At 37.1% G+C, this 11,604-nt stretch overlaps 1 pseudogene; it reads left to right on the plus strand.

Moving 5' to 3' along the window:
- Positions 1-7,841: 7,841 nt before the first annotated feature.
- Positions 7,842-8,539, plus strand: LOC150007127 (protein FAM177A1 pseudogene; annotated as a pseudogene).
- Positions 8,540-11,604: the final 3,065 nt, after the last annotated feature.

Genomic DNA, 11,604 nt, shown 5'->3' on the forward strand with positions numbered 1-11,604 from the left:
TTCCATGCCTCTGGTTCTATTTTGCTTGTTTGTTTTGTTCATTAGTTTCCTCTTATAGGTGAATTCATACAGTATTTGTCTTTCACTGCATGGTTTATTTCACTTGGCATAATACTCTCCAGTTCCATCCATGCTGTTACGAAAAATAAGAGTTTCTTCTTTCTTGCTGCTGTGTAGTATTCCACTGTGTAAATGTACTACAGTTTTTTGATCCACGCATTTACTGATGGGCACTTAGGCTGTTTTCAGCACCTTGATATTGTAAATAGTGCCGCTATGAACATAAGGATGCATAGGTTCTTTTGAATTGGTGTTTCAGGATTCTTAGAGTATAATCCCCGAACTGGAATCACTGGATCAAAAGTCAGTTCCATTTTTAGTTTTTTTGAGGAAATTTCATACTGTTTTCCATAGTGACTGCACCAGTCTGCATCCCCATCAACAATGCACTAGGGTTCCCTTTTCTCCACATCCTCACCAGCACTTATTGTTTGTTGATTTGTTAATGATGGCCATTCTGATTGGTGTGAGGTTGTATCTCATTGTGGTTTTGATTAGCATATCACTTATGGCTAGTGATGTTGAGCATCCTTGTATATGCCTATGAGCCCTCTGTATGTCCTCCTTAGAGAAGTGTCTGTTCATGTTCTTTGCCCATTTTTTAATTAGATTGTTTGTCTTCCTGGTGTTGAGTTGCATGAGTTATTTATGTATTTTAGAGATCAAACTCTTGTCTGAGGTATCATTGGCAGATATGTTTTGCCATATGGTTGGTTCCCTTTTCATCTTGATGATGTTTTCTTTGCCAAGCAGAAATTTAATAAGTTAATTTGGCAAAATAGTGGGATAGAAAGTCAATATTCATAAATAAAAGGCATTTTTATACAACAACAATGAAATATCAGAGATACAAACTAGAACAAAAATTCCATTTACTATAGCAACAAGAAAGATAAAGTACCTAGGAATAAACTTAACCAAGGAGATAAAAGACCTGCACTTGAAAAACTACAGAACACTGAAGAAATAAATTAAGGTAGATACAAATAAATTGAAGCATACACTGTGTTCTTGGATTAGAAGGGCCAACATCAGTAAAATGTCCATACTACCCAAAGCCACTTATAGGTTCAATGTAATCCCTATTAAAATACCAATGATATATTTCACAGACCTAGAAAAAAAAATTCAAAAATTTATATGGAACTAAAAATGGCCCCAAACAGCCTCAGCAATCTTGAGAAAGAAGAACAAAGTAAGAGGAATCATAATACCTGATATCAAACTATACTACCATAAGTATAGACACATAGCTTAATGAAACAGAATGGAGAGCCAAGAAATAAATGCAGGTCTCTATGGTCAATTAATATTTGACAAAGGGGGCAGGAGCATAAAATGGAGTGAAAATAGCCTCTTCAACAAATGGTGCTGGGAGAACTGGACAGGGATATGCAAAAAAATGAAACTAATCCACCAACTTACATCATACACCAAAATAAACTCAAGATGAATAAAATATTTAAATGTGAGAGGGGGAGAGAGAGACATCAATGTGTGGTTCTATGGGCCAAGATGAAGACCTAGACAGACATGCTGCATCTCCCTCCATGACTAAGAAGGAATACAACTACCTCAAAACTAGAGACAATCAGAAGTTCCAGAAAATCAAGCTGAATGGAAGTCCAACAAAGATATAAAGAAGAAATACTTATCCAGACAGGTAGGAGGGGCAAGCTGGGGCAGAGAGGACATGGTGCTGTGGCAGCAGCAGCAGTGGCAGTGGCAGGCCAGTGGAAAGCACAGTCACACATTTTAAAAACTCAGGAGGGACACCTGGGGAGTGCTCCCAGCACCAGACCAGATTGCACAGCTCACGTTCTAGTGCCAGGGACAATAAAGCCTCATTGTTTCTGACTGTGCAGACCAGTGGGGGTTGGGGTGGAGGAAGAAACTGCCAGTCTCTCAGCAGAATCTGCTTGTCTAAAGGGCCCTCATAGTCCTGGAATGTCTGCAGACCCACGCACCCTGGGAATGACAGCCAGGGCAACAGGTAGAGAGGTGCAAGTCCCATACAAAGTGGGAGAAGTGCCTGGAAAAGGGGTGAGTGCTGAGCAAGTGGCATTGTTCCTTCTCAGACCACTCCCCCACAAACAGTGCCACTTGGTGAAATGGGCCACCCGCTACTGACAAATACTTAGAGCTCCACCCTTTACAATGTAAAAGGTGCAACAGTTTACCTAAGACACAGAGGCAAACAAACATAGGAGCCTGTCAAGATGAAGAGACAGAGAAGTATGGCCCAAAAGAGGGAACGGGTCAAGGTTCCAGTGGGAAAACTAAGCGACAAGGAGATAGCCAACCTAACAGACAAGGAGATAGCCAACCTAACAGACATCGAGTTCAAAACACTGGTGATAAAGATGCTCATGGGCTTGACAGATATGCTTAAGTATGGCAAACGCATAAGGGAAGAAGTGAAGGCTATGCTAAATGAAACAAAGGAAAATCCACACAAAACCAATGGTGAAGAGACAGAAACCAGGGTTCAAATCAATGACTTGGAACATAAGGAAGAAAAAAGTAGTCAACCAGTACAGAATGAGGAAACAAGAATTGAAAAAAATGAGAAGAGGCTTAGGAACCTCTCAGACAGCTTTAAACATGTCAACATACAAACCATATGGGGTGCCAGAAGGAGAAGAGGAAGGGAAAGAAATTGTAAACTTATGTGAGAAAATAATGAAGGAAAACTCTCCAAATTTGGTTAAGGAAATAGACATATAAGTTCAGGAAGCACAGAGAGTCCCAAACAAGCTAGACCCAAAAAGGACTACACCAAGACACATCATAATTAAAATGCCAAAGGTTAAAGATAAAGAGAGAATCCTAAAAGCAGCAAGAGAAAAGCAGAGAGTTTCCTACAAAGAGGTGCCTATAAGACTATCAACTGATATCTCAAAAGGAACTTTGCAGGCAAGAAGGGACTGGCAAAAATATTCAAGACGATGAAAAGCAAGGACTTACAATCAAGATTACTCTATCCAGCAAAGCTATCATTTAGAATGGAAGGGCAGATAAAGTGTTTCCCAGACAAGATAAACCTAAAGGAGTTCATCATCACCAGGCTATTATTATATGAAATGTCAAAAGGACTTACTTGAGAAAAAGATCAAAATTATGAACATAAAAATAACAACAAACTCACAACTATCAACAACTGAATCTAAAAAATAAAAATAAAATCCAATTAAGCAAACCAGAATAGTAACAGGATGAAGAGGAAAGCCAGATGGCATCCATAGCGGGGCTTGCATACAAGCCCTATCGTACAGGTGGTCTGTGACTCAGCCTGCAAGAACTTGCAAATGAATCTTGCCAATGCCAGCAGCTGCATGTGGCTCCTGGGGGCCAGGTCACAGGCTCCTGAGAACAAAGGGGTCCTACAGAACAGTCTCCTTTCCCATAGTGATAACATCTGAGGTGGAACAGACCCTTGTCACTTATTACCTTGCTTTGTAGTTTTAGATAAAATGTAGTTTAGCATTGTAGGCCTAATAGTTTAAAGTCTAAACTATCCACAGAAGTCCTGTTGCTCCATAATCCCATAAGGAATGTATTCTATACACATAAATTCTATTGATTCTATTTTTAGTAACTTTTGTAACCCAATAAAAGGAAAGATTGGACTGCTAGTCTTCGCTGATAGCCTGAGCGAGCTACGGCCCTCTGTTCATTGCTGATCACTCATTCTGCCTGCTGGAATTACTTCTGCATCTCCGTTCCAAACAAACTACTCCAAAAACAGAATCAAAAATATGGGGATCATTTGGAAGGTTATCACCTGGGGTGGGGGAAGGTTGAGAAATGAGGAGATGGTGCAGGGATTAAGAAGCATAATTGTTTGGTACAAAATAGGGGAAAGTTAAGAATAATATAGGAAAAGGTGAAGTCAAAGAACTTATATGCATGACCCATAGACATGAACTAAGGGGGGTTGGGATTGCTGGAGGGAAGGGGGATACTGGGCAGAGGGGAGCAAAGGGAAAAATTTGGGGCTACTATAACAACATAATCAATAAAATGTACTTAAAAAAGAAAGACTTAAATGTAAGCGTGACACCATAAAAGTCCTAGAGGAAAACATAGACAGTTAAATCTCAGATATCCCATGCAGCAATACTGTTTTTTTTTTACCAATATATCTCCTAGGGCAATGGAAATAAAGGGAAGAATGAACAAATGGGACTACAGCAAACTAAAAAGTTTCTGCATTGTTCCTTTCAATAATGAAGAGGTACTTTCCATGTTCTCTCCAACACCCATAGGCTCTAAAGTGATAAGCTTTTTTAAACTTCTGGATTTGCCCTCCATACCAAATTTATCAACTCTGCTTTTTTCTTTAAATTTCACATCCCACCCTTTTGTCTATTTCTACTGCTTTAAATTAATATGGGAATTTGTCACCACACTCTTATTTTTCCCACCACCAGTGTCTCAGTTCCACAAATCACCCTGAGCAATGTTATCGGGTAGCTTTCTTGAAACAAAAAATTTGATCATATAATTTCTCAAATCTAAAAATCAGTGATATTATTACTTTCCCATGTTATACAAGGAAGCAAATCTCCCTAGACTTCTATACAAAGTTTCTGGCACATTTTTTATAGCCTATCATTCTTATTTAAATATGCCTCTGTGATACATTAATTTGTCTGCTTCTGCTCTTCATACCAAGAATTCAAAACTTTTTTTGAAGTCATATACACTTTTCAAAGAGCTCCACTTTCTAGTTTTTATGCAAATAATCTTAATTCACAGAACTCTCAATTGTTGTAGATATTTCTTGTTTCAACTATTTAGCATCAAACTGCACTACCTGGTAATTTTCATATGTATTTATCAGTATCTTTCCCACAGGACTCTACACCTTAGAAGAAAAAGATGGCATGTTCTTTTCTCTACATTCCCTAAGACTCTAAGCCAGGCCTGTATTTATTCACTGAAGTAATATTTACAAACTGCCACCTATGTAACTAGTATTGTCTTAAGTTTTGGAGCTTTAGCAATAATCCAGACAAGCTTAGTTAAATTTTTCAAATACAGGGGTGGGAAAAAATAGGTTTATAGTTGTGAGTAAATGAAACACAGAGTTTATTCTTGTATTATTATTTACAAGTTATTGTATTACTTTTCATGCTAACAACTTTAAACCTTCTTTTGCCCACTTCTATATATGTGCACTGACATTATCTGTTACCACAATACTCAAGTTGCTCTCATTCTGACATTATTCATGGTAACAAGTAATAATCTTAGAGGTATTATGCCTCCAAGAGTGAAAAATAGAGTATTCACAATAAATTATAGAGTATTATAGGATAAGAATGAATTGTTTTGCACTAGAAAAAGAACAAATGTATCAAGCAATTCTTTTCCTAAAATGTGAGCAGCAGTTTCATGGCTATAAGTATTTGAAATGCTCAATTAGTAATTTAAACAAAATATGGTGAAAATATAAATATAGCAGTGAGAGCAATCTGAGGATGAATTTTATAAACATTTAGAAGAGACAGCTGTTAGGAGTTAACTTTGATTTAATGTAACCATAAGAGTAAAGACATATAGGATGACTTCTAAATTCTGATATTTTTTAGTCAGCTGTAATTGAACTGAAATAGTAGAGGAGAACTAAAATAATGTCTGTGTATTTGTCACTTGGAATTTTAACATTGCGAGGGGGAAAATGGCATTCAGCACCACAAAACTAGGCAATGATAATTACAGCTGTGCCTACATTGAGCCTCAAAGGGTTGAGAGAAACCCCAAGCCTCTTTGCACCAGGTACAGAGAGCTAGCGTGTGATGGATAATAATCCTTGGTTTAACATCTTCTAAGTAATAAACTCATTCCTTTAAATCTAGAAGACAACTAAACATAGAAGAAAATGCATCTATTATTCATCTGCCCTCTGCAAAGCGAGGCAACACGTCTTCAACCAACATCCTATATATACCTGCTGATCTTGAAGCTGATAGCCTTGAATTGGGAATTCTGGGCATTTTCTTCAGATTAGTTCTTGTTAGTCGCCGTGAATTTTCTGACCACAAAACAGATGTGGAAAGGAAAAAGCAAGACCAGAACAGGAAGTGTTATGAGCAAACCTGCAAAGTGCCAAATTTTCCTATGTAACCCTGAGTGCATTGCTCACACTACATTGGTATTGTGCTGAAAACTTAAGTATTGACAGAATTTTCCAATCCACGCTTTAATTCTGACCTACGTTAACTCAGGAGACCTTGTCTGTAAAGCGACACCTCCTTTTCAGCCATACCTTGGGCATTTCAAATCCTGATATATCTCTATCTTCCTTGACTGTTCAGGTGTCTGAACAGACATGTATCTTCCTCATTAACAGTAATGAGAGAAAAAGCAGAACTCTGCTTTTTACAAGAGAGAGTGCATAGGACTTTCTCTGGTGTAGCCCGGGGCCTGGGTAAGTTTCGGGCAGAACTCACTGAACCGCTGACGAGGAGTGAAGGCACAAAGCCCTGTGACGTCACGCACACGTGGCTGACTAGGTAGACGCACTGCAGGAGGGGCCAGCCGTAGCCTGTCTCTGGCTCTGCCCGAAGCAAGAAGATCTGGGCTCGGGAGCCAGGGTAAGAAATATAGCAGGCCGGGAAACTAGAAATGACCTCGATTGGGGAGGTTGTGTCAAGACAGAGGAGGGAAAGATCTGTGAGGTTGGTGAGTGGGTCTTCTGATCCTTTGTGCTTCTGGCATTCTGGTGTGCATCATTGTCCGAATTGGTGCACAGGGTAGAATGCTTCCTGTGTTGATTAGTGCCCCTCCGCCAAAGACGTCCGACATTCCTCTTTATGTTTATTCTATGAAAACTCTTGATCTATATTAAAAGATAAATCATTCTGTTCACATGAAAAGCTCTGAGTCATAGTAGAAGCATGAAGTCATTTCTAAATCTGGCCTTTCACATGGTCAAATTGAGAACTTCAGCTCCTTATGTTTTCAATGCTTTAAATTGTGACTATTGAATCTTCTGAACTTTATGCCATCTACTTGCTTCCAGGAAAAGATATGAAGACGTAGGTGTGATCCCAAATCTATGTTGTAAATGCTCACTATGTGGGTGACTACTTACAGAATTTATCTTCTAAAGAGTATATGAGTTAGAGGTTTAGATAAAGATCTTGGAGTCTTGAAAATATGCTGTGATATTCCAGGAAGTCAACAACCCAATTCTCTTGTTAGTTTACAAATGAAATACCAGGACATCAAAACGATCTGATCTCAGAAGGTGATTATGGTCAAATTAACACAGTAAAGTATTAGAGAACAGTACTAAACAGTTGTGCTAAAGTTTTAAGTTTGTGACAGAGTTTATTTGATTCTACCTATTCTTCTCATCTTTATTTTAAATATCCTCTTATTTCCTGTTCCAGGATTGTGGAACCATACACCATGCTCTTCCTGTAGACACATCAGCAGAACCGTGATATCTTGGTTTTAAAACACCTCCAACAAAGGGCACTGTACCTTTCTATTAGTAAGTAGTGATGGGAAAAAATGTCAGCCAACTATGTATGAATATGTGTTTAAAGGGATGAGCTGATGAGGATACAATAGCCAAATGTTAGATCATTTTTCTAAAGTTAGCAAGGAGGTCTCCTCTAGAACTGGGTTTTACACATTAAAATCTTTAATTAGATTATACTGATTTTTTTCTATGATGCATGGAATTATAAACACAGGTTTTGGCTACGGGTGAGTCCCACTTCCAGACCACAGGCTCTGTCCACAGCTGGGCACGGAGGTGGAATATGGAAGTGGGCTTGTCAACCATTGTATTCTGTCTGGCCAGCAGCCCTGTGGTTGTGACAATGGTGGACCCAGAGCCAGTGAGCTCTTCAGGAGGACGAGAAGGGGACACAGTCTCAGGAGCTGCTGCCGCCCAGCTGTTCAGGGACTCATCACGGCAAATGAATAAGGAAAGAGGCTTTGAAAATGTAGAACTGGGAGTCATAAGGACAAAGAAGAAAGTACCAAGGAGAATCATCCACTTTGTCAGTGGTGAAACAATGGAAGAATACAGCGCTGACGAAGATGAAGTCAATGGCGTGGAAAAGAAAGATGGTTTGCCGACTGTGGATCCAGAAAAACTCACCCGGGGCCCCCGTTTATGCTTTTGCACGCATCGCGCTGCCGCATCATCCCTCTCAGTATGCGACTTCCTTGGAAAGAAGATTGCATCTGTTTTTGGCATCAGCACCCCAAAATACCAAAATGCCATCATTGATGAGTGTCACCAGATGAAGAAGGGGGAGGAAAAAGAAAACAGGATGTCTGAAGAAGCAGAAAGACAATGCCAGCAGAATAAGCAGCAGGCTGATTCTATTGTTCAGACAAATCAACCAGAAACAGTGGTATCCAGTTCATCGTGAATCTCAATTTTGAAATGGAGGGAAATTGTGAAGTAATTACAGAAAGCAAACAAAATCCAGGCTCTGTCGCACCATAGAGTGCAGTGACTCAAACGTCAAACTCTAAGGTCATTTTAAAACAAGGAATGTTCACATTTTGTATTCAGTGGAACTTAGTACAGTTATTTATATGTTAAATTATTATCTGGAAAGGGGAAAATGTTTTTTTTATTCCTCAGCTCTATCTAGCAAAAGTCAGATCTGAAATTTGGATATTTGTACTATGCTTTTACTGTGTGTAAAATCAGTGCTTTGGTTTTAAAATGATTTTTATAAAAAAGTTAAGGACATTTTACAACCCTACCTGCCAACTAAGAAAAGTTAAATTATCAAGCTTGTTTGTTACTTTTGTTTGTAAAATAAACTAGGGAAGTTGCTGATTAAGGCTAACTGGAGTTGATATTCCTCATCTCACATGAAAAAAGGATTTTCCCCCTAGACATTTTTATTATATATCTAACCATTAATTTTATATTAAGGATGGTTCACTGAGTGTGTAATAAAAGGTGCAAGATAAAAGCACTTTGCGTTTTTTTTCCTTCAAACTTTATAGAAAGGTGACTAATTTTATAACACCATCTCTTAAGATGATTGTTTATTTTTTTTAATGCAGGCTACTTATCTTGTATTCTCTTTTCAGTATTCAAATTGAAAACTGACTTTGAATATAATGTTAAAATTCTAGTTATTGGATGAATGTATTAATGTGTTTGTTTCCAAGTGGTAATACCTAGTGATTATCCACATGGCATCCTGGTTATGGGCCAAGTAGTCACAGGGAGAGGGTTGGAATGCAGGGGACAAATAAAGACTTAATCCTTCAGAGACTCACTGTTAATTAAATATTGTACAAGGCCCAATGGTAGCAGAATGAAGGTACTTGTCCTTCACCATTTCAAAGTAACAATAGTAAAGTGGACAGTTTACTTGACCCACATTGACCTTCTCTTTATTCACTGTGCTGTGCTATTAGCCAAACTTAGAAAAGTATGGTATGAAACTTATTTTGAAAATATTTATAAGTATGTGTTCAGAACCTTATGAGATATCTGTATGACTTTGATTCATAACTAAATATGGGTAAGGAAGAATGTGTGGCATACTTCAGACAATGCTGCTCTTAAAAGCTTATTCACAAATTTAAAGAGCTTTTGGAAATTAATAGTTGTTAGTAGCCATCTAAACAGTATTAAGATTTCAATCTTAAATGTATCTACATAAAATAAAAAGAAACTCACAACGTAGATACAGTGGGCCTGTTATGGAACTCTGTTATCAGTGAATGTGAACATCTAACCACTCAATTCAGTTTTTAACTGAAATTTAAAAAAATTACGAAAGATAATTCTCCATTAGAAATCATTGGTTATATAGATCTATGGTGTGGTGATTCATGACATGTGATAGTAATCTTTTTGGTCATGGGTGTAAACTCTACATAATCCTTAAAGGATTAATCATCAGATTATGTAATTAATGTTACCATAAATTATAGTTTTACTAATACCTCTAAAACATGCTAACCTGATGTCTTCCCTCTAATTTGTTTCTAACTTCATTTGAGATAGTACCTTTAACTGTGATATTTAGTTATCTAGTGAAAGCATGCATAGCTGAAGGTGATCTGAATCTTCTCTCCCTAGAGTTACTTTATCTAAAAGAAAACTGGAAACTTTTCTGATTGTAGTAGAAGAAAGATAATGGAAGGTTTTACATTTCTTGAATTTTACTTTCTTTACTTGTTCAACAGTGGACAGTACCTTAAACTTTTATATTTTCACTTATACAAACTATAAAATTTCCCATAAGTGCAAAAAAAGGAAAATAAACACAAGTCTTATTAACACTTCTAAAATATATTAGTGATTTAGTCAAACCACATGCATTTAAGGAACATCATATGAGCTCAGAAAATGACCACACATTGCAAAGGGTAATAATAAAAATATTACTAATTTTCATTTATTGAGTGTTCTATGCCAGGCATTGTATTAGGTGTTATATGTATATTATTTCTTTTAGTTTTCAAAGCAAACTTATGATAAGATAATCCACATTTTCTAGAAGAGAAAACTGAATCTCTGAGAGGGTTTCCTAGGTCTAATGTTTTTAAACACTATGTTCTTCACCAATAAGACATAGAAAGTTGTTAACTAGGAAGTAAATGTCACAGAAAGCTGAGCCAGAAGGGTTCAGCTACAAGGTAGGATTTTGGTTACCTTTGCAGTGATTAACCTGTCTTGAGTAGTTATTATAAAAATACTAGACCAAAAAGGCAGCATCTAAATTTTAGAGTGCCTAAGAAGAGAAGGCTGGTTAAGGAAGAAAGGCATGTTTTACTTATTCAGATTAAAGCTAAATTGGAAACCAAACAATGTCAAAAAACAATGTTAGACAACTGGCAATGAAATTTGAAGCTACTGGTGTAAAAATTTCTGTTCCAAAACTTATTAACTTAGATTTACTTGCACCACCAGAATTTGCTAAAACAGACATAGGTGTAATGCACATTGTGTGCTAACCTACTCTTCACCTTCTTTCTTCCACCAGGTAAAGCAGGTATAAGTGTTAACTAATTTATTTTAATGTGAACATTTTGTCGAACACTTTTATTTTGTCAGTGGTAAAACGATATGTTTAATTCATCCATGTTTTTCATAAGTTTATAATTAACCTTTTGTTGAGAAAATGATCTCAAATACATTTTACTCTTTCATTCAGTATATCAAATTGAAACTTAAATGAATTCTTTTCATTTCATTCTAAAAGAGGTAATATAAATAATTCCCATGTTTATGACTTTGAAACAATTGAACTAGAAGTATCTTTAATATAACAATGTGAAAGTATGACAATCTGTATCATATATATTTCAAGGCCATCAGTCAGGTTCTTCAGTTTATATTTTATTGTCCCTATCAGAGACAAGGTTGGTTTCACTATGATTCTACTGACACCAAATGATAATCTTCTCTTGTTACATTATGAATTTGGGAATCACAGTTGCTTTGAGATGACCATGATCATTACATTGGTTTTCTCCTCTTAGTCCATGGACTCACATGTTCAATGCAGACCTTTGTTCTCTTTGACTTACTTCCCA

The sequence above is a fragment of the Furipterus horrens genome, unplaced genomic scaffold (assembly GCF_987537825.1).
Source record: "Furipterus horrens unplaced genomic scaffold, mFurHor1.1.pri manual_scaffold_6, whole genome shotgun sequence".
NCBI classification, from domain to species: Eukaryota; Metazoa; Chordata; class Mammalia; order Chiroptera; family Furipteridae; genus Furipterus; species Furipterus horrens.